General features: G+C 43.7%; 1 pseudogene; it reads right to left on the bottom strand.

The window, feature by feature from the left end:
• Nucleotides 1-698: 698 nt before the first annotated feature.
• On the bottom strand, nt 699-27,747 carry LOC101415597 (retinol dehydrogenase 10 pseudogene; annotated as a pseudogene).
• Nucleotides 27,748-27,951: the final 204 nt, after the last annotated feature.

Genomic DNA, 27,951 nt, shown 5'->3' on the forward strand with positions numbered 1-27,951 from the left:
CTGACCATCTCTTCCTGTTTCTTAGTATGGCTTGTAATTTTTTCCTGATGTTTAGGCCTCTGAATATGCTGGTGAATTTACTCTGATGGCCAATTTCTCTCTCTTGCCTATTGTTCCCTTTTCATGGCTTTTCTTTGATATTGGTTCAATTTATTCTCAGTCTTTAAAATCGCCCAGCTTAAGTTTTCAAAATCGGACCAGGGACTCAATAGTGGGGCACAGATTTTCACCCAGGGTTTGGATACAGAGAGCAGAAAGTTTTTGCCCATGCAATTTTCAGACTGGCCAGCAGATGGTGCTTGTCAGAGCACCTTTCCACTGAGGTGTTTCAGTCTCCACTTTCCTGTGTTCCTGTGTTGCGTCTCCAGAGTGGAGATTCAAAGCAGGCTCTGCTGGCTGAATTCACTGAAGAAAAGCACCTCGACCTCCTTTCCCTTTTCCCCTGAAACAACTGACAGGAAGGAAGATGTCTGTTCCCCTCAGTTGGCTGCAGTGAGCCAGGGTTTTAACGCAGCTTAATATCTTGGGGGTGAGGGAGGGGAGCCCTTCCCGGCTGCCATGGGGGCTTGGTAACTCATGTTTGTGGCTTCAGCCTCTTTGTTTCTCTGTCCATCATCCTCCTGGGAATTATGTAGCACTGTCCTGGTCTGCTGACCCCCATAGCAGGTCCCTCAGACAGCTTTTGTCTCTTTCTCTGTTGTTTTTGTTAGAGCATTCAGCTCTGCCTGTTAGTCCATTTCCATTTTCCCCACAATCCTTTGTGTATTATTAGGTTCCAGTTTTTGCTTCATTATTATTTGTGGCTTGTTTTCTTTGCTCAATAAAGGGGTGAATACACATGTCTGCTCCTAGGAACCAATATATGTGCACAATTGCTTCGAAAGGGAGGATGCTCTTCAAAGCTCAGTGTACGTGAGTCACAGTGTGCAGGTCGGGAGCTAGTCGTCAGGGATGGTCTTCATGGCCTGCTTCACACAGGAATCAGGCTTCAGGGGCTGCAGGAAAAGCTCAATCTCTTTCTTGATTTGCAGCCTCTGAACATGCCTGTGTTGACAAGGTAAGGGCAAACCAGTGCTATTTTAATTCCATTCTTTTCAGCAGTCCTTAGCTCATGACTCAAGGAGACATGAAAACCCACAACTCCACATTTACTGGCAAATAATACTCAACTGCAGCAGTACGGCACAATCCCAAAGAACTTGCAACTGTCACAATATGACCATGATTGAGCTCCAGCATTGTAGGAAGAAAAGCCTTAGTGGTTCAGAAATGGGTATAGCAACTGATCATCATGGTCTCAGTGAGATCAGTAGGACATTCCAGAAGATGAAGCCCAGAGACCATGCTGACATTACTACCAGGACTGTGACCTCGCCTACAGCCTTATGGACACTTTCTGCCATCAGGTAGAAAGGGTCCCTCTTCCCCACATCATAGATATAGGTAAAAACCTCCCTTTGCAGTTCTCACTCCCTGCCATGGGGTGTCTGGGCCTCCACCTACCAGCCCAGAGGTTGGGAGAGTCCTGGCTGCTGTGGCCATCTCCTGCTGGCCATCTGGTCTAAGACCACTCTTGGTACATATCTTTCTGTAACAACAAAGTCTTCCTTGTTCCCTATCACTAATTGACCTATTCTTGATATCCCTCCTTCTTTTCCCTCCCATGTCCCTTCCTCCTCCCCTCCCACTGTTTGTTTTAACCAAACTTAGGAAATGGAGAAGAGGACTCTGGGTCAATAGAGAGCATCACTGTCAAAGTGAAGATTTGAAATCATGAAACAAAATGATGACTTCAAGTAAGCTTACATTGCTGAGAAATAATCTCTCCACATTGAAACCAGAAGCCAAATGCTTTCAGATCAAGCAGGGAATATAGCCCCTGCTGACCCCACTCCCACTCCCCAATGTACCTGCCACTTCTTAGTATTTATCCTTCCCTTTTCAGTTCAAGAAGGCAGAAGTTTAAAACTTGTAGCAATTATGAATAGCAAACAAGGGACAATATCTCCGGAAAGCAACCTATATTTCAAAGTTTATCCACGTCTAGCAAACCCATAGCTACAGTGTATTAGGAGGACTGTACAGTAGTAGTTCAAGGACGTACCTCCTCCTCCAGATGCCAGAGAGAAAAATGTTGACTGCTGTACTTGGCATCTGTTCTGAGTAAAATATAGTGCTGGTGGTGGCCTTTTTGGCAGATAAAAGGCTAACTTCAGGGAAACGGACTTTGGCCCAGTGGTTAGGGCGTCCGTCTATCATATGGGAGGTCCGCGGTTCAAACCCCGGGCCTCCTTGACCCGTGTGGAGCTGGCCATGCGCAGTGCTGATGTGCGCAAGGAGTGCCGTGCCACGCAAGGGTGTCCCCCGCGTGGGGGAGGCCCACGCGCAAGGAGTGCACCCATGAGGAAAAGCCGCCCAGCGTGAAAAGAAAGAGCAGCCTGCCCAGGAATGGCGCCGCCCACACTTTCCGTGCCGCTGACGACAACAGAAGCGGACGCAGCAAATAGACACCAAGAACAGACAACCAGGGGAGGGGGGGAAATAAATAAATAAATAAATCTTTAAAAAAAAAAAAAAGGCTAACTTCATTGCCATACCTGGTGTGGGTCCAATATGTCCTATGAAAACACTAGTATTCCCTATTCCTTCATTGCATAAATATGAGATGGGAATTGAGTGGTGCTCAATCTAGACCATCTTGGTCTGCCCTGATGGAAACTTAGGTAGAGTAGGTGCTCCTTGTTCCTGGTGCTGTGGGCTTTGGAGAGTCAGCTGGTTGTTGAGACAATGGTGGAGTTCCACTGCCTGGAGGATATCTGTGAGTTGGTTGTTTTTATTTATTTATTTATTTATTTATTTAGCCACATTGATCTGGAGAATAGTCCTGAAATTATTTTTCTCTTCACCATCTCTTGCTCCAAAAGTGATGTTCTCATCACACTTTTAAGAAAAAGGCATGGTAGCAAAAGTATAGTCTGTTGCTTTTAAGAGAATTCTGACTGTGGAAAAAGAGTTTTGGGCATCCTTGGCTGAACCAACAGTATTCTCAGTAAAGATAATGAAAACTGGTCTCTTTCTGCTGGGCTGCTGCCCCTATTATGGGACATGAGTTGAGTCTCTTCTGTGTGTGTGTGTGTGTGTGTGTGTGTGTGTGTGTGTGTGTGTGTTTGGTTTGTTTGATTTTTGTTTATTGTGTGTGTGTTTTGTTCGTTTGATTTTTGTTTATTGTGTGTGTATATTTTGTTTGTTTGATTTTTGTTTATTGTGTGTGTGTTTTGCTTTGATTTTTGTTTATTGTGTGTGTGTTTTGTTCGTTTGATTTTTGTTTATTGTGTGTGTGGAGTCTCTTCTCTCTGGTGACACATCTATAACTCCTCCTTGGGGCCCTTGGCTTGGACTGGCATTTCCCCATTAAGGCCCTGGGGTGGGCTGGTATCTCCTCCTGGAGGTTCTAGAACACATTTTCTCCTCCTTGTCCTTCAGTGCTTCGTTTTGTGGAGCAAAAACTGCAGGTGAATTGGTGAATGCCCTTATAAACGACTTTGAAGGAGAGACAAGCATGAGAACCAGTCAAGGAAGAAGTGGTGCTGCTATTGCATTGATATCACTAATAAGTCTTTCAGTGCTTTTTCACTTGTATAGGAGTGGCAGACAAAGAGATTACAGACTTGATAAAAGTAGAAGAAGTCTGGAGATCTGAGTAGGGATATATATTTGAATATGTTCTCAAAACCCACACTTGGAAGATGAAAGCCTTGGGGCAATTTAGGCAGTTATGGGGACAAGGATCATGCTCCCTGGACAACCTTGTTCTCCTAATTTCAGGTACTTGATGTCATTCTGGCAAGTGCCCTTGGCCTTCCCTTGTTCTTGCTCCAATATCACACTTAACATCTCTTCTATCTTTTACTCTTGCATCTAACCCCTAACAATGTCCTTTTCAGAAGCTGCACCTCCTGCCCACACTTTAGCCTCTCTCTCCATCCCTTTTGCCATTGCTGAGTTTCCCTTTTTTCTGGAGTTGTTTGTGGAGGGAGTGGTCCCTGGTAGTTACTTGGCCTTTCTGTACTCAGTCCCCGAGAACCAATCTTCTTGGAATCACTCTCCAATGAGTTTCTGTCTTCTTGTTCTTTGCTATCTTTTCTCTTAATGCAGACTTTCTGCTGTCTGTGCCTCTGAAGTTTGAGGATTTCAGAGTCCAGGGGGTTTGTTTTTTGTATTAAGGTGGAGATTACTGGTGTTTTCTTTTCTGGTTGTTTGGATGGCAGTTGTGTCTCCAGATATGCAGAAACTCAGCCTGTTCACAAAGTGGGAAGGAGAAGCTTTCTTTTTTTTTTTTTTTTTAAAGATTTATTTATTTATTTAATTTCCCCCCCTCCCCTGGTTGTCTGTTCTTGGTGTCTATTTGCTGCGTCTTGTTTCTTTGTCCACTTCTGTTGTCATCAGCGGCAAGGGAAGTGTGGGCGGTGCCATTCCTGGGCAGGCTGCACTTTCTTTTCACGCTGGGCGGCTTTCCTCACGGGTGCACTCCTTGCGCGTGGGGCTCCCGCACGCGGGGGACACCCTTGCGTGGCTCGGCACTCCTTGCGCGCATCAGCACTGCGCATGGCCAGCTCCACATGGGTCAAGGAGGCCCGGGGTTTGAACCGCGGACCTCCCATATGGTAGACGGACGCCCTAACCACTGGGCCAAAGTCCGTTTCCCATTCACTCCTTGGCTGCTTCCCTCCTGCAGCCATTGGGTTACAGTGGCATTGACAACTCTTCATCTTCCTCCCGGCACACTGTTCTTCCACCGTCCTTCTATACTACTACTGCTGCTTCTACTACTATTACTGCTGCTGCTGCTGCTACTACTACTAAAAGGTCTTCAATATTCCCAGTAACCTAGATCTTCAAAAATGAAGGAAAGAGAAAAGAAAGAATGAAGCAAGGGGAGCTAACCCCACTAGATCAACTCAAACTATCCTCATCTGCACGTAATTCTCAGTTGACTTAAGTTTTGTAGTTAGGGTCCTTGGGAATGCTTGTCTGCCAGGTGGGCATGATTCCCTAGCCTTGTGCTACCTGAATGGTGATGATAACAGCTAGATCTAAGATTTGTAAAGTGCTGACTAAGTACTAGAAGTCTGTTCTAAGTACTTTCACATACCTTGACTAATTTAATGCTTATGACTCTGTGACAAAGAAACTATTATCTCCATTTTACAGATGAGAAAACTGAGGCATAGAGAGATTAAACAACTTGCCCAAAGAAAGACTAGTGAATGACTGAGCTAGGACCAGAACTCAGGCAGTCTGGCTCCAGAATGTGTGCTCTTTATACACTGCCCTGATAAGGGATTGGATGAGGGATGGACAGCCAGCTTGGTTGGATGTTGTCCGAGCCTAGTTTAGCTTAGCTTAGATAAAAGAAGCCAGAGCTTCCCTTAGCTCAGCCATACCTACTTGGTCCCTCATAGCCCAGAGAGCTAAAATCTGGATCCCCGCCTGGTCCGTCATCCTTCCAGGGGAGGACCAGAACCTGGCTTTACCTGACTCATTCCAGAACTGTAACAGTGCTTTGAGGTCATCCAGCTGCCTCCCCACGTGCTCCCAGGGATCCTGTGGCCAAGATCTCTGGAAATAGTAGTGGTTTGAAGTGAAATGGAGAGAAATGGTGCTCAGAACGGAGGTAGGGTTGATATGCAAGCCTAGAAAGAGGGAAGGGTCGACAGGCTCACATTTAGGATAATAAAGGTGGATAGGGATGGGCATCGGGAAAGGAAGTCAAACTCTAACTCAAGGAGGGCTTGAAGTCTCACTATTTCCCTGGCAGTTCTCAACCGGGGGGTTACACTGCCCTCTAGGGGGTGTTTTGAAAAATTGGGGGGTATTTTTCATTGTCACAATGATGTTTGTGTCTGCCTGGGGGGGGGGGGGGGGGGCGGGTACTCCCGGCATTTAGTAACTAGGGTCAGAGATGCTCAGTATTCTAAGATGAACAGGATGATGCTGTGCAAAAAGGAATTGTTCTACATCCCATGTGGCTTTTGCAAGATCCACCGAATATTAATGTATGTGAAAAACCTGTTCTTATCTGACTCTACAACTCAATTCCCTTTTACATACAAATCCATTTTTTTTGCACAGTTTCAGACATGGAATGAAATGACACCATGAACTGAAAGAAGATTATAACTTGTTTTGTTCAGATTTTTACCAAGAGTTGCTTACCATTTCACAAGCTAATATCACAATGACAACACTCATGGGAGTATGAATCACTAGTAGCTCTGACCCTATCGGTTTGCATTTGTTGCTGTTGCATTCATGGTGATTCTAGATATAGTTTAAGGCTCTGACCACTCTATTGTGTTTCCAGCATATTTATGCCTGCACATTACATATTAAAATACCTATAATTTTATCTTAAATTAATCTCTCTTTATTTTGTCTTTTTTATTTTTATTATATTTATTTATTGCCTTTATTTTTTAATGTTACATTAAAAAAATATGAGGTCCCCATATACCCCCCACCCCCCTCACCCCTCTCCTCCCATAACAACAACCTCCTCCATCATCAGGGGACATTTATTGCACTTGGTGAATACATCTCTGAGCACTGCTGCATCACATGGTCAGTGGTCCACATTATAGTTTACACTTTCCCCCAATCCACCCAGTGGGCCATGGGGAGGACATACAATGTCCGGGAACTGTCCCTGCAGTACCACTTGCAGCTCCAAGTCCTGAAAATGCCCCCACATTACATCTCTTCTTCCCACTCCCTACCTTCAGCAGCTACCATGGCCACTTTCTCCAAATCAATGCTACATTTTCTTCGATTACTAATCACAATAGTTTATGAATAAACTATCAGTAAGTCCACTCTGATCCATACTCTATTCCTCCATCCTGTGGACCCTGGAATAGTTGTGTCCACTCCACATCTATAACAAGAGGGGGCTTAGATTCCACATGGATGCTGGATGCAATTCTCCTGCTTTCAGTTGTAGGCACTCTCGGTTCCCTGGTGTGGTGGTTGACCTTCTTCACCTCCATGTTAGCTGAGTAGGGCAAGTCCAATAAACCAGAGTGCAGGAGTTGCTACTCTGTTGAGGCTCAGAGCCTGGCTATCACATGGACAGTCCAGAGATTCAGGTTCCCTGGGTATACCCCAGTGCCAACCACAGGTCCGGTAAAAGTAACAGGAGAGGTTTGTGAACAAAGATCACATTTGAGTCCAGTTCCATCACACAGAAACACAAACTCCAAAGTAGGGCCAACTGACATGGCACTGAACTCCATCTGCCATGACCATAGAATCTGTGGGTCTCTGTAGCCCTCAGAAGAACCAATACCTGGGGTTGTATCTACTTTATCTGTCTCTGGGACTCTGCTGAGGTGTGTGTAAGGGTGACCCCTCTGATAACCTTCCAGCTCTTTTTTGGAGACTCATAGCCATATAAACTCATTTGTCCTTTCCATTTCCCCCCTTTTATTCAGGTCAAAAAGCATTTTTAACTTCTGATATTGTATGTAGGCTGAGATATTCTGCTGGTCTGAGTTGACCCTTTTATTCAGGGTCATTTTCTAGTTACATCATCAGCTGGTAGTTGGTAGTAATCCCTCGGTGCCAGGGAGGCTCATCCTTGGGAGTCATGTCCCACGCTGGGGGAAAGGCAATGCATTTACATGCTGAGTTTGGCTTCGAGACTGGCCACATTTGAGCAACACGGAGGCTCTCAGGAGGTAACTCTTAGGCACCCTGCAGCTCTAGGCCTTGTTCTTATTTCAGGCGCACAGGCTCACAAGCATAGTCATTAGTATCAAGAGCTCATTGTTGGACCATCCTTCTTTTTTGGTCTTTGCTGTTGAACACGGGTTTATTTTGTCTTTATAATATAATTGGCATTATATAACTATTTTGATATTGTCTATAGGTTATATTACAAAATTAATCTCTCCTTACTTTGTCTTTATAATATAACTGGTGTTATATAACTATTGTGTGTGTGTGTGTGTGTATATATATATAATATAACTATTTTGAAATTATGTCTATAGGTTATATTACAAATGAATTTCATTTCAGGATAGTGAAGATGGGCTGGGTTCATTGCTTGGTGCACAAGAATAGACAAACACCAAACTAGGCTAGGAAGGAAAAGAGGGTTTTTTGGCTGGCAGGGGACCAGTGATGTACAATCTCAAATCAGCCTCCCTGAACTGCAGAAATTCTAATACTTTATACCATCAGGATGCTAATGAATAATAGGGGCAGAGTTGGACACAGGTTCCTTCATTAATAAACATTAAAGGATTGAACATGGTGGGGTGGATACAAACCAGGGTGAGTTACAAAGTTACAAGCATTATCAGACATCAAGGCTCTGGGGATAGGAAAGTACAGAACAGAGTAAGTCACAAGGTTTTCCACATGGATATTAAACAGGAGGATGGAGTGGTTACCATTACAATGCCAATATACAGAAGGGTGAGCCTAGTTATAAAATAACCATAAACAAAGGTAAATTCAGTCTAGAATTACCATCACAATAGTAAGTATACAGAAGGGAGAGGCTAAGTTTTGAGTAACCATAAAAGGGTGAATTTTGTTTAAAATGGCTGTAGTAATAGGCTAAATCCAGCCACTTTCAGGAGTTCAGATATTAACACTTTGCTATTTTTTATAATATAAATGGATCTATATAATTCTTAACCTTTGGTTACAAAGTTTCAGTACAATGCCTCAATATTTAAGCTCTACTGGGCTTTTCTAGCAGTACAATAGCAAAAGGGATGCTGGGTCTGATGGGATTGGGCACTATTGTTGTAAGCTTTTGAAAAGACATGCCCAACATGACCCTGAAAACTCAGGAATCCTGCCTATTTCCTGCCTCCCCTTTTTTCTCTAAAAATGAGTCCTCCAAACCTTACTGTCAAGTGGAGACACTGAGCTTGTCTGGGCTGGACACTCAGGAAGGGATTGTAGGATAGATAGCTGGGCCTAGGCTGGGAGCCATGCTTAATGCCTAGTAGGGAATGCCTTAGCAGGACAAAAGGATGGAGTCTGAATTGTGAAGCATGGTGACAACCTGATCCAGACAGTGAGTTAGCACTGCTCCCTTTAACCAAACAGAGGAAGAAAAGGGAAGTAGAGGATGAGTAGAAACTAGCATAGATGGAGCTCTCACTCTATGCAAAGTTCTTTGTGTCTTGGTTTGCATATGTTCTCGATTTCTTCCTTTAAATATACTATAAGAAAGCTATTATTAATTAATTAATTAATTTCCCCCTCCTTCCCTTCCCTCTGCCCTGCTGCTTTTGCTGTCTGTGCCCATTTGCTGTGTTATCTTCTGTATCTATTTCTCTTTTTGTCTTCTCATTTTTTTTCTTCTCTAGGATTCACAGGGATTCAATCTTGGGGACCTCTGATGTGGAAAGAGGTTCCCTGTCAGATTTGCCACTTCAGTTCCTGGTTTCTGCTGTGCTTCACCTTGACTCTCCCCCTTGGTCTCTCTTTTGTTGCATTATCAGCTTGCTGTGCAACTCACTTGTGCAAGTACTGGCTTACCACGTGGGCACTCAGCTTGCCATGCAGGCATTGGCTCACTGTGTGGGCACTGGCTCACCACACAGGCATGCTTTCTCTTCTTCTTATTCACCAGGAGACCCCAGGGATCAAACCCAGGTCCTCCTATATGGTAGGCGGAAGTTCTATCAGTTGAGATACATCTGCTTCCCTATTATTAATTTTGAAAAACCTACTTTTCTGCAGTCAAGTGATTTAACCTAGGTCACACAGAGCACAGAAGGAATTTAAGCCAATCTCTCAGAGATTCTGTTGATCCCTTCTTCTTCACCTAAAGCAATATTAAACAACATTCATGTACTATGCACACTAGAATCAACCCTCTGCTTATGAGATTTCTGTGTATGTGTACATCTGCTTAGTTCCAGCCTCCTTACTTTTGTGAGGAAAATATACACATTTGTCTTTGCCCACACTTGGGTAACTGTTTCCTAGGGGTAGCATGTTCTAATCTCTTTTCTTTCCCTAGAGCTTGAACAATTGGGAGTGAGGAGCAACAGTGAAAATACCACTATCTCAGTGGACTCTGGATCAATGTCCAAGACTCTGTTCTTTAGCAGCCATTTCTCATAAGAACTTTGCAAGCATTACATGTTCCATTCATTTCAATACTAAGTATAACTTTTTTTTTTTTGAGGTACTGGAGCTGAGTTTGAACCCAGGACCTTAGAAGTGGGAAATTGGCACTCAACCACTGAGCCACATTGGCTCCCCTGAGTTGTTTTTTCACTTGTTTGCTTATTGTTTGTTTTTTTAGGAGGCACTGGGAACCAAACTTGGAACCTCCTATATGGGAAACAGGTGTTCAACTGCTTGAGCCACATCTGCTCCCATTGCGTAAACTTATTTTTTAAAGATTTATTTATTCTCTCCACTGCCCCCTGTTTGCACTTGCTGTCTGCTCATCTTCTCTTTAGTAGGCACCAGAAACTGAACCTGGGACCTCCCATGTGGTAGGTGGGAGCTCAGTCGCTTGAGCCACATCCACTTCCCTGGTATAACTTCTTAATAGTCATATTTATTATTTTCACTTTTCTAAGAAAGAAAAAAAAATCACTAATTCTATGGTGAGTGTTAGGGATGCTTTAGGTCTAAAAAGATAAATTTGACTTAAAATCCTCTAGACGACTCCAAAGCACTCTCCGTGGAAGGAAGTTTTTATTGAAGGTTATTCTGACCCAGGCATATTCATGGGCAATAGTTCTTTATTCTAACCCTAATCTAATAATTTTGTATTAGATACTTTCCTTGATTTTCATTAGCAATTATCGTCCCTATTTTATAGACCAGGTAAAACTGGAATTCAGAGGAGTTAAATAATTCCCTTTAAAATTCAGGCTAGGAAGAGGATGTGGCTCAAGTGATTGAGTTCCCTCCTACCACATGGGAGGTCTCTGGTTCAAGTCCCAGTGCCTCCTAAAAGGGCCAGCAGGACAGCGAGCTGGCATGATGGAGAGGCACAGCAAGCTGGTGCAACAAGAGACACAAGGAGAGAAACACAATGAGAGACAAAGTAGGAAATAGAGGTGGCTTGAGAGATTAGGCACCTCCTTCCCATATTAGAGGTCCTGGGTTCAGTTTCTGGTGCCTCCTAAAGAAACAAGGAAGACAAAGAGACACAGCAAGTGCAGACAATGAGGGGGTGGGGAGAAATAAATAAATAATAAATCTTTTTTTTTTTTTAATGCAGCCTTTTGGGAGTGGATGTGGTCCAAACAGTTGAGCCCCTGCCTTCCATATAGGAGGTCCTGAGTTCTGTTTCCAGTGCTTCCTAAAGAAAAAAAGAAACAGAAACCGACAACAAATAAGCAAAAACAAGCATTAAAGGGGTGGGAATTTCAGGCTTTTCTGACTCCAGTACTCAGGTTTTATTCTGTACCTCTAATTCTCTCTGTTGGTCTCTGACTATGCTTAATATGCAACCCTGACTTGTGAGTCAGAATGGCACACTCAGCTCCCTTGAGTGGGTTGAGCAGGAAGACAAGAGTGGAGGACATCAGGAGACCATGTGGCCTGATCTTCCCATCATGAACTGGGTATTGGTTAACCTACTTGGCCTTTAGATTGGGCATACACACAGCAATTTATCATTAAATGGAATATAATACATCAAATTCAAGCAAGCCTAGAGGTAAATCCTATGAGCAGGTGGCTCAGGCTCTGATATTAGCTCCTGCTGGGGCATTTCTTATGACCAGCTAACTGAAGAAGAAAAAAAACTTGTATCTGGCATAAGATGGGTCTGTACCATGCATATGCAGGTACCACCCAAAAGTGGACAGCTACAACACTATAACCCCACTCAGGAGTAACCCTGAAGGAAAATTTTCACAGAGGGCAGAACTTTGAGCAGTACATTTAGTTGTCCACAATGGCTAGAGTGAGAGATGGCCAGAACTATAGGTCTACCTTGATTTGGGGGCAGTTGCTAATGGTCATTGGCAATGGCTGGAAGTCAGAGACTAGGAAGGAACAGGATCAGAAGATTGGTCACAAGGAAGTTTGAGGAAGAGATATGTGGATAGAACTCTCATAACGGATGCAGATTGTGAAAAAGATTTGTGCTAGATTCCATTGTCTTAGATTCCTAGGGCTACTGTAGCAAAGTACTACAAACCAGGTGGCTTACAATGACAGACATTTATTGTCTCACAGTTCTGAGTGCTAGAAGACTGAACAGAAGTGTTGGCAGGGCCATGCTTCATTTGAAGTATGCAGGGTACTGGTGGTGGCTGGCAATCCATGATGTTCCTTGACTTGTGGCATAGCTCAATGTCTCCCTCCATCACATGGCCATCTCTCTCTGTCTCTTACTGAATGTTTCCAAATTTCCTGTCCTTATAAGGATACCCATCATACGGATTTGACCTCATTTTAACTAAGAACATCCTTAAAGATCCTATTTCAAATAGGATCACAGTCATAGGATGGGTGATTAGAACTAGATCATATCTTTTGGAGGACACAATTCAATCCATAACACCCTCCAAAGGGCTCTTTCTCTGCCCACCCCCATGCTTGCTCAATAGGCCCTTGAACAAAGTGGCTATGTTGGCAAGGATGGAAGTCACGCATGAGCTCAACAACACAGACTTAGACTTCCCTTTATCAAAACTGAGCTGGTTAAATGCTACTGCTGAGTGCCAAGTCTGTCAACAGCAGAGGCTGAGTCCCTGATATGCACTATTCCCAGAGGAACAGTCTGTCACTTGGTGGCAGGTTAACTACATTAGGCCTCTTCCATCAAAGAGGGGGCAGAAATTTATCCTCACTGAATAGACACATTCTGTATCATGTGTCTATTCCAGGGAGACTTGCCCATTAGACTTCTGCCAGCACCACTATTTGTGGACTCACAGAATGCCTTATTCATAGTCACAGAATTCTCCAAGAGCATCATGTCTGATCAAGGAACTTATTTCACAGCAAAGGAAGTACAGCAATGGGCTCATGCCCATGGAATTAAGTGGTCTTACCACATCCTACATCATCTGGAAGCAGATGCCCAATTGAAAGATGGAATGATTTATTGAAGACCCACAGCACTAGTAGGAAGACAGCATCCTGAAAGAATGGGGTTCTGTCTTACAAGATACAGTATATATGCTTTGAATTAGAGAACATTATAGGGTGCTATCTTCCCTGTGGCCAGGATTCATGGGTCTGGGAGTTGGGGGGTAGAAGTAGGAGTGGTTCCTTTTACTATTACACCTAATAACCTATTCATAGAATTTTTGTTTCCCATCCCACAACTTCAAACTCTGCTGGCTTGGGAGAACATAGTTCACAAAGGGAACACAACAGCTATGCTTCCATTGAATTGGAAGATGAGACTGTCACACAGCCATTTTGGGCTTCATATGCCACTGAACCAAGAGGTAAAAAAAGGATTACTCTGCTAGCTGGAGTGATTGATTCTGATTACCAAAGAATAACTGGTGCTACTACACAAGGGAAGCAAGGAGAATTGTCTGGAAACCAGGGAATTCTCTGGGGATGCCAGTTACTACATCCTGGCCCAATAGTAAAGATACGTGGAGATCTTTAGTAACCAAAAACAAGCAGGATGATTGAAGACTCAGACCCTTAAGAAGGGAAGGTTTAGGGTCACTCCACCAGGTAAAGACCCCTGATTATCTAAGATTCTGGCTGAAAGTCACGGAAATACAAATTGGGTAGTGGGAAAAGATCATAGATATAAATTACAGCTTCTTGACCAATTACATAGATAATAGGCTCTAATAACTTTGAATATTTTCTATTTACTTTTTATAGATACGCACTGTATTAGTCAGCTAAAGGGGTACTGGTGCGAAATCTGTTGGCTTTTATAAAGGGTATTTATTTGGGGTAGAAGCTTACAGTTACGCAGGCCAGAAAGCACAAGTTACCTCCCTCATCAAAGTTTATTGCCACATGTTGGGGCAAGATGGCTGCCGATGTCTGCTGCCGATGTCTGCTTCCTGGGCTCCTCTCTTCCCGAAGCTTGCTTCTCTCCAGGCTCAGCAACTCTGTCAGCGCCACAAGGCCAGCTGTAGACTATTAGGCGAATGGCATGTTTCTCTTCCTGGGGTCTTTTCTCTTTCCTCATGACCAAGCTCCTCTGTGTGCTTACTTCCCAGGACTCCAGCTTAAAAACTCCAACTTCCCTTCTTTGCAGTGCAGTTTCTCTGTACGTCCTATTGATATGGCCCAATGAAAGCCTTAATCATTATTTAATCAAGTAAAAGTAAAACCTTTAGATCCAATACACTCTAATACGCCCAGAGAAAAAGACTAGTTTACAAACATAATACAATATTTCTTTTGGAATTCATCAATAATATCAAACTGTTACACACACTTATTTGCTAATGCTAACCATTTTCTTCATCTCTCTTCTTTCCGTTTTTTTTTTTTATCCCCCCTACTTGTAGCTTTTTGCGTGCTGTCTGTTCTCTGTGTCCATTCACTGTTCATTATTCTGTGTCTGTATTTAGTTATTTTATTTCCCCTCCCCCCTTGCGACTTGCTTGCTATCTGCTCTCTGTGTCCATCACTGCGGGCTCTTCTATGTCTCGCTTGTCTCCCTTCTTTTTGTTGGGTCACCTTGCTGAGTCAGCCCTCCGTGGTGTCTGTGGGCCAGGCGGTGTTCTGCAGCGTGCAAGTGAGCCCACCTTCATAAGGAGACCCGGGATGCGAACCCAGGGCCTCTCATATGGTAGACGGGAGCCCAATTGATTGAGCCATAGCTGCTTCCCTCTTCTTTCCATTTTTATTTTATTATGTAAGTTGTAACTTTAAACTTGTATGTACACTTTACAATTTAGGTTAGATGACAGAATATTCTGTGAGGCTGTGACTAAGTTTGAGGAGCACTAAATATAGCCAAAGGAGTGGCTACAATGACCGTGGGCCTAGTTGAGCAATTGTGAAGAACTCTGGGTATGTCGTCTGAACCCTTTTGGCTATACCTTACCTCTACTGAACCCCAGTCCCACACATGAATATTTGTCCAGCAATTTCTTGAGACAGAGTCACAAATTCACTTACTAAGGATGGTCAGCAGCAGGTAAGGAAATGAGAAAAGCGAGAATGCAGGCCCATCTAAATTTTCAACCGAAGGTGATTGTTGCCTATGTCAATCAAACGTGAATTAATTTGAATAAACAAATATTGTGTAGGACAAACAAAAGGTGTCTTCCAGTCTTTTGGAATCTGTGCTTTAAAGCTTTTTCATGTGTTTCTCAAACAGGTAGGCGAAAAACCAGGAGAATGGCTTTCGAGGAAGTCAGGCGATAAAATGTAACAAGAAGTAAGAGGCAGTTGAGGAAATGGTGCATGACGTTGACGGTGGCTGAGAGGATGAGAAAGACTGAAAAGTGACCACTGGATTTGATAAAGCGGATGTCATTATGGCATTTGATAAAAACAGTTTCAGGGTGTTGGCCTCGCTGCGGCACTGCAGGCGGGTCACTGCAGGCGAGTCGCTGCCGGGGATCGGGCCTACGCCACGGCCTGACCGGGGCGGCAGCGGGCGGCTCAAGGCTTGGTGGGGACGCGCGGTTCGATGGAGGAAAAACCACGGAGACGAGGTCTATGCACAGGTCTGATTTTATTCAGGAAGTACATGGGGTTTATAGTGTCATGGAGGCGGGGAGGTTGTGGGAGGGGCATGTCCGCGGGGCAGCTGAGGATTGGCTGCAGAGGCAAGGGCGGACCTGCGGTTTATGACGTAAGCCATTGATGGCAGAGGGGGTTGTTTCCGAGGTTGTGCCGGGGCAGATACGGGATGAGGGCGGTTGAAATGAGGCAGGGAGAACAGCGATCGGCTGGGAGGGGGAAGATAACAGTGGCTGGGAGGAGGGGGCAGAGGGAGGCAGCAGCACAAACTGCTGCTGAGAAGGGCCATAATACAGGGAGGTTACGAGGAACAGGCGGGCAAAAGTATAAGGAAGCGAAAGGCAGGGTGGGAGCAGGGGACATCAGGGCAAGAAATATGGGGACAGAAGCATGTTTGGAGTGGGTTGAAGAGAGAATGAGAGATAACGGAAATAGCATCCAAGACTTGTTCAAGTTTTGTATAAAGAGAAACATAAAACTGAGGCAGTAGCTGGGGGGTGGGGGTGAAAAGAAAACAGGAGCTATTAGAATATCATATGTATAGGACGATATTGCATATGTGTTATATTTTTCTCCATGATTACCAATTACCTTCTGAGTTTGTTTATAGTGTATTTTACCATTAGAGGTTAAGGATTTTATGTTATTCCTTTATAATTTTCGGATTTCCTATCTTACTTAAATGAAGTCTTTCCCCATCTGAGATTAAGCAAATATTCTTATTTCCTTCTATGTGTATTCTTTTATTTTTAAAAAATATTTATTTTTATTTATTCTCTCCCCCTCACACCCCCACTATCTGCTCTCTGTGTCTATTTGCTGTGTATTTTTCTGTGTCTGTTTGTATTCTCATTAGACAGCTCTGGGAACCAATCCTGGTACCTTCTGGAGTAGGAGAGAGGTGATCATTCTCTTGCACCACCTCAGCTCCCTGCTCTGCTTTATCTCTTATTGTGTCTCCTCTGTGTCTCTTGTTGCATCATATTGCTGTGCCTCGCTCCGTGTCGGCTGGCACTCCTGCGCTGGGGTGGGGGTGGGAGCCACAGGATGAGACATTCCTGCACGGAGCAGCATTCCTGGGCAGGGCAGCACTCCCGCGTGGACCAGCTTGCCTTCACCAGAAGGCCCTGGCATCGAACCCTGGACCTCCTATACAGTAAACGGGAGCCCAATTGCTTGAGCTACATCTGCTTCCCTTTTATTTTTTACATTTAGAGTTTAGTTTTGTGTAATAATAGTGTGAGATAAAGACCTTACTTTGTTTTCTTCCAGATGTATAAGCCAATTGTGCCTATATATGTTTTTCTTTTTTCTTTTTTTTTGAGGTACCAGGGCCTGGGATTGAACCTGAGACTGGCACTCAACTACTGACCATATTGGCTCCCCTGAGTCATGTTTTTTTGTTTGCTTGCTTGTTGCTGCTTTTTTGTTTTGTTTTGTTTTGTTTTGTTTTAGGAGGCACTGGGAATCAAACCAGGACTCCCATGTGGGAAGCAGGCACTCAATCGCTTGCACCACATCCGCTCTTTCTCTCTCTCTTCTCTCTCTCTCTATATATTTTTAATTTTTAAGAAAGCTTTAGAGTACATAAATGTTATTTCAAAAATATAGGGGATTCCCATATGCCCCACTCTCTCCCCCTCTCACACTTTCCCACATTAACAACATCTTTCGTGAGTGTGGTACATTTGTTACAATTGATGAACAAATATTGAAGCATTGCTATGAACCATGGACTATAGTTTGCACTCTACCCCACAAAAAAAATTTATAGGTTATAACAAAATGTATAATGGCCTGTATCCATCATTGCCACGTCATGCAGGATAATTCCAATATCCTGAAAATGCCCCAATGTTACCTATTCTTCCCTCTCCCCACCCTCAGAACCTCTGGTGTCCACTGCCTTTATATCAAGGATAAAAATTTTTCCATTGCTAGAATAGTAAGTCTATAGTAGAATAATAATAAGTCTTCCTTAGTCCATTGCTCATTCTTGAGGATTTGGGGGTGGTGATGCCCACTCTGTTTCTAATCGAGAAGGGGTCAAGGTTCCTTAGGGCAGTTGGATGGAACTATCTTGCTTGCAGTGGCAGACACTCTCTGTTCCTTGGGGTGGTCATTGTCCATCATCATCTCCTTGTTAGTTGTCCCCGGTGAGTCCAGCGAACTGGAGAGTAGGTGTTGCAACTCTGCTGAGATTCAGGGCTCAACTGGCACATGAACAGACCAAAGATTTGTCTCTGTGACATATATCTAACAAGTATGGTGCGAATTATAGATTCAAATAAAAGGGGCAGAAGAGCCACGTGTAGGGAAACTGTAAATGAGTCTAACTCTGTTACACTGGGGAGCATAAATTCCAAAGGAAGGCCCGCTGACAGGGTGCTGAATTCCTGAGCTTGTCTGCCCTGCTTATAGTGTCTAGATAGCTTTAGAACCCTCAAGAGCCCATTGTTTGAGGCGCTGTTTACTGTGGCAATTAAGTGAGATCCTGCCGAGATGTGCATAAATGTAACCCCTCTGAAATGATCTTCCAACTCACTTTGAAATCTCTTAGCTATAAAAACTCATTTGTACTTAATATTCCCCCCTTTTGGTCAAGGTCTTTTTCCAGATGCATTACTAGCTGGCATTTGGTAATAATTCCTCAGTGCCTGCGACACTCATCACCAGGGGCCATGTCCCATGCCGGGGGAAAGGTAGTTCTTTTATATGCTGAAACTGGCTTAGAGAGAGACCGCATTTGCGCAACAAGGAGGCTTTCAGGAAGTAGCTCTTAGGCAATATATAATACTAGACTAGGTTTCGATTTCACAAGTAAAGTTTCATATGCGCAGTCATCAATATCAAGGGCCTGGCATAATGGTCTGTCTCCCTTCACTAGGCCCTGCCCATGTGCTTGGATTCTTGCCACTCTGTTAGAGAATGTAGCAGGACACCCCAGGATGGGAATTCCATAGTCTTTTGGTTATTATGCGGGTCCCCACCCACTGAGACAATGCCCCATGAACACTTGAACATATTCATATGCCTTAGAGGCATGCCCAGGTGCACCCCTTGCCACACATCCCCCTTCGCCGATATCCCACACCAGTGATCCTCCCCTGCCACAGTCGTGACCCTTCTGTGACCCTCTCCAAAAACGAAGTAAAAAACAAAACAAAACAAATAAAATTAATAAGAAAATAAAATAATAATAACTTAAAAAATAACAAATAAAATAGAAAAATAAAATATAAAAATTTTGAAATAAAATAAAAATGTTACATACATTGTGTCTTTCATCACTGTAAGATCTGTATCTTGTATGTACAGTGATAATTTCTTCTGTATGTTCCCCCAGTGTCTTTTTTTTTTAAAGATTTATTTATTTATTAATTCCCCCCCCCCCCCCCCGTCCCCCGGTTGTCTGTTCTCTGTGTCCATTTGCTGCGTCTTGTTTTCTTTGTCCGCTTCTGTTGTCGTCAGCGGCACCATTCCTGGGCAGGCTGCACTTTCTTTTGCGCTGGGCGGCTCTCCTTTACGGGGCGCACTCCTTGCGCGTGGGGCTCCCCTACTCGGGGGATACCCCTGCATGGCACGGCACTCCTTGCGCGCATCAGCACTGCGCATGGGCCAGCTCCACATGGGTCAAGAAGCCCTGGGGTTTGAACCGCAGACCTCCCACGTGGTAGACGGATGCCCTAACCACTGAGCCAAGTCCGTCCCCCCCACCCCCACCCCCACCCCCAGTGTCTTATTTTTCTCTTTACCTTCAAAGAAGCTTTAGGTTACAGAAAAATCAAACAGAAAATATAGAGGATTCCCATAAACCCAACGCTCTCCCTTTTCCACTCTCCCTATTAATAATATTTTACACGTGGATGGTACATTGTTACAACTGCTGTACAAATATTGAAGCATCGCTACTAACCATGGTCAATGGATCACATTATGGTTTACATTTTGTACCATACACTTTTATAGGTTTTGATGAAATTTAAAATGGCCTGTATCCATTATTGCAGAACAATTCTAATGCCCTAAAAATGCCCTATGTTCCAGCTAGTCTATTCTTCCCTCTCTCTCCCCTCAGAACCTATGGTAACTACTAAGTTTTAATTTTTGAAGAATGAAATTCATGGTTTCTTGCAGTAATATTGAGGACTTGACGTATTGGTCTGTTTTTCTTTTATTTGGCATTGCCTATGTGTTTTTTTTTTAAGATTTATTTTTACTTATTTCTCTCCCCTTCCCCTTCCCCCACCCCAGTTGTCTGTTCACTGTGTCCATTCGCTGTGTGTTCTTCTGTGTCTGCTTCTATTTTTGTCAGTGGCATGAAGAATCTGTGTCTCTTTTTGTTGCTTCATCTTGCTGTGTCAGCTCTCCGTGTGTGCAGTCACCATTCCTGGGCAGGCTGAACTTTCTTTCACACTGGGCGGCTCTCCTTACTGGGCGCACTCCTTGCACGTGGGGCTCCCCTATGCGGGGGACACCCCTGCGTGGCACGGCACTCCTTACGCGCATCAGCACTGTGCGTGGGCCAGCTCCACACGGGTCAAGGACGCCCGGGGTTTGAACCGCGGACCTCCCATGTGGTAGGCAGATGCTCTATCTGTTGAGCCAAGTCTGCTTCCCTGCCTATGTTCTTGAGAGATTCTTGCCCTTCTAATTGAGAACATAGTAGGACTCCCCAGGAGAGGAGTTTAATATTTTCTTGTTTATTGTGTGGGTCTCCACCCACTGAGATAACCACCATGGCAAGATGAACACTTTGATGTTACATAAAGGCCTGTGCCAGGTGCACCCTATCCCACACATCCCTCTACGACTGATGACCTACACCAGTAACCCTCCACATATTTGCCAAAAGAACAATCCCATCATTGTAGTTTGAACCACAGACCTGCAAATCCCCATAGTTCAGCTGCTCTTTCTTCCAACCCTCCCCCCAGTTCCATGGATAGTCCAACCCCACCCTACCACCCTGCTCCTCCTCACAGACCAGCACTGCCAAACCCATTCACATCATTGCACCATTATTATTAAATAGTCCATTCTCTGACCACTGAACTGAAATTCAATTTAAAATTATAATATGTTCTCACATTTATTTGCATGTTTCTGGACTCTGTTTTTGTTTTGTTTTTTAAAGTAGTACTGGGGATTGAACCCAGAAACTCATCCATGGGAAGCAGGCGCTCAAACACTGAGCTACATCAGCTCCCCGGACTCTGTATTTTGTTCCACTAATCTCTTTGTCTAGACCAGTCCTATTCATAATATTTGATTACACTAGTTTTAGAGTAAATTTTAATATGTGGTAGGGTGAGCTTCTCATTATTACTTTTCTTGTTCAGAATGTTCCTGGCAATTTCTTGGATATTTATTCAACTATATGGACTTTTAAACAGTTTGGTCCAGTTCCAAAAAGAATCCATTTGGATTCCCAGTGTAATATTCTAAGCATGCTTCTTACTGATGAAGGCAGACATTTTTATATTATTATCTTTTTTAATAGAATGGGACATGGTATATATTTTTAGTTATTCAAATCTTAAGTCTTTTAATAAATTTTATAGATTTCTTCATACAAATTCTTAAGTTTTCTTGTTAATTTTTGGTTTGGTTCTTTTTACTGTTGTGAATGGCTTCTGTGCCCCATTCCCCATTTCTATTTGTAACTAGATGTCTACACATACATTTCAATACATTTATCTTGTACTCACATTACCAAATTGATTTATTCAATAATTTCTAGTTGAATCTTATAGCTTTGTTAAGAATACAATGATATCATCTGCAAATAAAGGGAAATTTTCTTCTCTATTCTAATATACAGGATGTTTCTTGTTCTGATTACCCTAGTTAATTATTCAAAACAATATCAAGTATTATTAGTGACACAGAAGTGTTTTCCTTATTTTCTATCTTAATGACATTTTCTTAACGAATTTTCTTGTTTTCTATCTTAATGACAAAAGTCACAGTATTTCACATTTGATATGGTATTTGCTTTTTTGATTTTATAAAAATAGTCTTCCTCATGTTTGGGTAGTTTTTCTTTTGTTGATATATTTTTGGTATAATTGTGTTTTTCTTTTCTCTAGGTTAATATGATGAATTTTGTTAGTACATTTCCTAATACTAACACTCTCTTACATTCCCACAATAATTTTTTATTTTTTAAATACTAGGGGCAGGGGTTTGAAGCCAGCCCAGACCACTGAGCCACATTGGCTTCCCTGAGTTGTTTTTTGGTTTGTTTTGCTTGTTGTTCTTTTTTTATTTTTCGGAGGGCACTGGGAACTGACCCTGGATCTCCCACGTGGGAGGTGGGAGCTCAACTGCTTGAGCCATATCTGCTCCCCCCACAATAAATTTTTCATGGTCATAATTTATTATTTTATTAACTCACTGTTAAGAAATGACTAATATTCAGAATTTTTTGCATGTATATTTGTAAATTAAATTGGGTTATAATTTCTGTTTTTTATTTTCAGGTTAGTGTTAGAAGAGGCTTTAAATTATCAAAATTAATGTTATGATTAATGTACTGGGGATTGTGAATGATTTATTGAAATGTGGTAATTAGATGAGATGCAACCTTGCCATTTCTTTTACCTGAATTATTATTCTAGACTTTAGGTAATAATTTTAAGGATAGAAAAAAATGGGACTTATTTTATTGGGAATTATAGAAGTTGTGCATAGTCCTGGAAAAACCCATGGAAATGTGCTCTGTCTGTGAAAATGCAGGGCGGAAAACTGTAAAATTTTTTAAAACGTATCCTGATGGAATCAGAAATATTGAAACAATTGGGTAAGCTGAGCTGGTAAAATGCAAGTGACTGGTAATTTTTATAGCGAAAGTGTATTTCAATGAGAAACTTTGGGCTAGGCTTTATCTCTGAAATGACACCATTATGAGAGTCTAATTTGACTCTCATAACATCCTGGAAGTTAAGCAGGGCACACAGCTGCAGCTATCTAATGAATAATGGACAGTTTAATATCTCTAGTGTAAAGGAATCTTTAGCTCAGCTTCTTTACCCTTCCAAAACAAGCTTTATAGGATCTATTAGTTTATATATTAAAATGAATATTCAGATACTTTTTCTTTTAAAAGAAGTGGAAGGACACCCTCTGGAAAATGATGCACTCTGGGTGTTGGCAAAGTTGGTATTAAAAATCTTATCTTGATCCATTTTAAGTTAATTCTTATACAGGGCGTGAGGTAAGAGTCTTTTTTCTTTCTTTTGGATATGGCTATGCAGTTCTCCCAGCACCATTTGTGCTGTTCTGGTCCAGCTGGGTGGGTTTAACAGACTTGTCAAAAATCATTTGGCTGTAGATGTGAAGGTTGATTTCTGAGTTCTCTATTTTGTTCCATTAGTCAATCTGTTTGTCCTTATGCCAGTACCATGCTGTTTTGGTTGCTGCTGCTGCTGCTGCTGTTGTTGTTTTTACCACTGTAACTAAGTAATATGCTTTAAAGTGAGGAAGTGAGAGTCCTCTGACTTTGTTCTTCTTTTTTAAGACTTTTTTTGGCTATTCGGGGCCCCTTACCCTTCCAAATAAATTTGATTATTGGCTTTTCGATTTCTGCAAAAAATGCTTTTGGGATTTTTATTGGTACTGTGTTGAATCTGTAAATCAGTTTTGGTAGAACCGACATCTTAGCGATATTTAATCTTCCAATCCATGAGCATGGAAGTCCTTCCATTCATTTAGGTCTTCTTCAGTTTCTTTTAGCAATGTTTTGTAGTTTTCTAAATACAGGTCCTTTATGTCCTTGATTAAGTTTATTCCTAAATATTTTATTGTTTTAGTCACTACTATAAACGGATTTTTTTTTCTGATTTCCTCTTCTGATTGCACATCAGTAGTGTATAGAAACGCTATTGATTTTTTTGTATTAATCTTTTATCTCGCCATTTTGCTGAACTCATCTATTAATTCCAGTGAGCTTTGTTGTGGATTTTTCAGGATTTTCCAGATATAGGATTCTGTTGTCAGTGAATAGGGAAAGTTTTACTTCTTTCTTTCTTATTTGGGTGCCTTTTATTTCTTTGTCTAGCTTAATTGTTCCAGCTAGAACTTCTAGCACAATATTGAGTAACAGTGGTAACAGTGGGCATCCTTGTCTTGTTCCTGACCTCAGCAGGAAAGCTTTCATTTTTCATTGTTGAGTACAATGCTAGATGTGGGTTTTTCATATATGCAGTTCACCGTATTGAGAAAATTTCCTTCTATTCCTATCTATTGCAGTATTTTATCAAGAAAGGATGGTTTATTTTGTCAAGTGCCTTTTCTGCATCAATAGAGAGATTCATATGATTTTTCTTCAATTTATCAATTTGGTTTATTATACTAATTGATTTTCTTGTGTTGAACCACCCTTGCCTACCTAGGATAAAACCCACTTGATCGGGAAACGGACTTGGCCCAGTGGTTAGGGCGTCCGTCTACCACATGGAAGGTCCGCGGTTCAAACCCCGGGCCTCCTTCACCTGTGTGGAGCTGGCCCATGCACAGTGCTGATGCGCGCAAGGAGTGCCCTGCCACGCAGGGGTGTCCCCTGCGTAAGGGAGCCCCACGCGCAAGGAGTGCGCCCCGTAAGGAGAGCAGCCCAGCGTGAAAGAAAGTGCAGCTACCCAGGAATGGCACCACACACACTTCCCGTGCCGCTGATGACAATAGAAGCGGACAAAGAAACAAGACGCAGCAAATAGGCACAGCGAACAGACAACCCGAGGTGGGGGGATGGGAATTAAATAAAATAAAATAAAAAATAAAAAAACCCACTTGATCATGGTGTTTAATTTTTTTTAAAGATTTATTTATTTATTTTCTTTTTCCTCCTTCCCCTCCTCCTGCCCTGCTGTTCTTCCTGTCTGTGTTGTCTTCTCTTCTCATTTTCTTTCCTCTAGAATTCCCTGGGATTCAATCTTGGAGATCCCTGATGTGGAGAAAGGTTCCCTGTCAATTGCACCACCTCAGTTCCTGGTTTCTGCTGTGCTTCACCTTGACTCTCCCCTAGTCTCTCTTTTCTTGATGTGTCATCATCTTGCTGCATGACTCACTTGCATGGGCACTGGCTCACCAAGCGGGCACTTGCACAGGCACTGGTTCACCACACAAGCACTTGCGCTCACTACACAGGCACTCACGTGGGCCCCGTCTCACCATGCGCACCCTCGCACAGGCACTGGCTCACTGCACGGGCACACTTTCTCTTCTTCTTTTTCACCAGGAGGCCCCAGGGATTGAACCCGGGTCCTCCCATATGGTAGGCAGAAGCTCTATCACTTGAGCCACATCTGCTTCCCAGCATATAATTCTTTTAATGCTTTTGGATTCAGTTTGCAAGTATTTTGTTGAGGATTTTTGCATCTATATTCAACAACCATAAAACTCCTAGAAGAAAATGTAGGAATACATCTTCAAGATCTTGTGGTAGGCGGTAGTTTCTTAAACCTTATACCCAAAGCATGAGCAACAAAAGAAAAAATAGATAAATGGGACCTCCTCAAAATTCAACACTTTTGCACCTCAAAGGACTTTGTCAAAAAGCCAGCCATCTTGATGGGAGAAAATATTTGCCAATCACATATCTGATAAGGGTTTAATATCCATGCTATATAAGGAGATCCTACAACTCAACAATAAAAACACAAACTATCTGATTAAAAAAGGGGCAAAAGACTTTAAAAGATGACTGCCCAAAAAAGAAATACAAATAGCGAAGAAACATGAAAACATGATCAACATAATAGTGATTAGGGAAATGCAGATCAAAACTACAATGCAATATCATTTCGTACCTGTTAGACTGGCTGCTATTAAAAAGCTGGAAAACTATAAACGTTAGAGAGGATGTGGAGAGGTAGGGATGCTTATTCACTGTTGGGGGAATGTAGAATTGTACAGCCACTGAGGAGGACTGTTTGGCAGTTCCTAAGGAAGTTGAGTATAGACTTGCCTTGGGACCCAGCAATACCACTGCTAAGTGTATACACAGAAGCACTGAGAGCAGTGACATGAATAGACATGTGCACACTGATGTTCATAGAAGCATTATTCACAATAGCCAAAAGCTGGAAACAACTCAGGTGTCCATCAACGGAAAAATGGATAAATAAATTGTAGGGTATACACAATGGAATATTATGCAGCTGTAAGAAGAAATGAAGTTGTGAAGCACAGGACAGACAACATGGATGAACCTGAAGGACGTTGAGTGAAGCAAGCTGGACACAAAAGGATAAATACTGCATGATTTTGTTATTATGAACTAAATATATTATATGAAATATGAATATGGGTAAAATTGAGTGTATAAGACTGTTTTTTTTTTTTTTTTAAAGATTTATTTATATATTTAATTCCCCCCCTCCCGTGGTTGTCTGTTCTTGGTGTCTATTTGCTGCGTCTTGTTTCTTTGTCCGCTTCTGTTGTCGTCAGCGGCATGGGAAGTGTGGGCGGCGCCATTCCTGGGCAGGCTGCTCTTTCCTTTCACGCTGGGCGGCTTTCCTCACGGGCGCACTCCTTGCGCGTGGGGGCCCCACGCGGGGGACACCCTTGCGTGGCACGGCACTCCTTGCGTGCATCAGCGCTGCTGCATGGCCAGCTCCACACGGGTCAAGGAGGCCCGGGGTTTGAACCGCGGACCTCCCATATGGTAGACGGACGCCCTAACCACTGGGCCAAAGTCCGTTTCCCAAGACTGTTTTTCTTTGAAGCTGAACAAATAAAGATTAGTACTATAAAATATTACTATCAGACCAAAAAAAAAAAAAACACCCCATTATACTAAGAGAAGGAGACCAGACACAGAGTACTGTTGTCGCCTTTCTCCGCCCCTCCTCCCCTTTCAGCCCCCGCCGCCCTTCCCGCCAGTCCCGCCCATATTGCCAACCTACAATCTGCCCTCTTCCCCAGTAACTGCTTACCTCAGGTCTATCCATCAGCTTCAGCCTGTCCACAGCCGCCCCTTAGCCAACCCTCCCTTCATCACGCCCCTCCCTCTACCCAACCCTATATAGCTAAGTGTACTTCTGTAATAAAGCAGACCTGTTCTTGCGCTCAAGCGGTCTCCGTGGTTTTTCCCCAACTGCGCGTCCCCCACGCCTGGAGAACCGGTGCTCCCTCTTGGGGCACCTCCCGCCGGCTGATCGGCAGGAGCAAGCCCCCCCGACTCTTGGGCCTGAGCGAGGACGAAACCCCCACGCTCAGCTACAACTGGCGCCCAACGTGGCAGCTCCTCCCTCGGCCCCTCTCTGCTGCTGCTGCTGCTGTAATCGGCCATCATCCTCCTCTCCAGGTAGGGACCCCTCGCCGTCGTCCCACCCCGGGGCCCCTCGCTGTCGTCCCGCTCCTATCTCGTCATGGGTGCCTCTTTGTCATTGCGTCAGGCGCCTCAAGTCAGGGCCCTCGCTGCCCTGCTCGATGCCAATGGAGGCCACGTCTCCCTGCGGCAGCTCCAAAAGTACTGGGATCTCTTGCTCCCTTTTAATCCGTGGCTCGCCACCTGTCAACTCTGGAGTCCAGATACGTACTCGCGTCTCATAGATCGAGTCACCTCCGCCATGGAGCACGAGAAACGCACCTTCCCAGCAGGCCTCTTACCCATTCTCGTTGCCATTCGCGCCTGTCTCCTTGGTGCTCCGACCGAAGCCGTTTATGAAGCTTCTCCCAAACAGCCTCTAGACTGTGATCCCGATGACCCGGCCGACACTGACTCTCTGTCTAACCAACTTGCTGCTGCTCTCGAGCGCGAACCTCCCCGCCCGAGCTCCCCGCAGCAGACAGAAACCACTCCTACCGCTCCCCAAGTAGGCGGACTTCCGCCTTCTTCCCCCACTTCTGCCCAAGATGGCGCGCATCCGGCTTCTTCTTCGCCGGTGTCCTCCTCCTACCTCTACCCGCCTCTTCCTGCCCAGTCAGCATCCGGTTCGGGCCCGGAAACTGCATGGTCGCCATCTTCCGCTAAACCGGAAGCGCCCCTCACGCCATCTTGTCCGCTGCCGGATGTCGCAGCTCTGCCATCTTTGCCGGCACCCGGAAGGGTCCCGCCGCCATCTTGTTGTCACCCGGAAGCCGCTAAGCTGCCATTTTCTCACCCGTGTTCCGCTTATCCCTTGCCGCCGCCGTACGGCAATAGTCCTTCACCTGCCTTGGCTGCTCCATCAGTCCCCGGTGCCACATCTTCTCAAACCCCTCAGCTATATCCGCTGAATCCGCAGCCCACGCCGCAGTGACCCCAAACTTGGTTACCCTTTACAG

This window comes from Dasypus novemcinctus, chromosome 13 (genome assembly GCF_030445035.2).
Source record: "Dasypus novemcinctus isolate mDasNov1 chromosome 13, mDasNov1.1.hap2, whole genome shotgun sequence".
In the NCBI taxonomy this organism is placed as follows: Eukaryota; Metazoa; Chordata; class Mammalia; order Cingulata; family Dasypodidae; genus Dasypus; species Dasypus novemcinctus.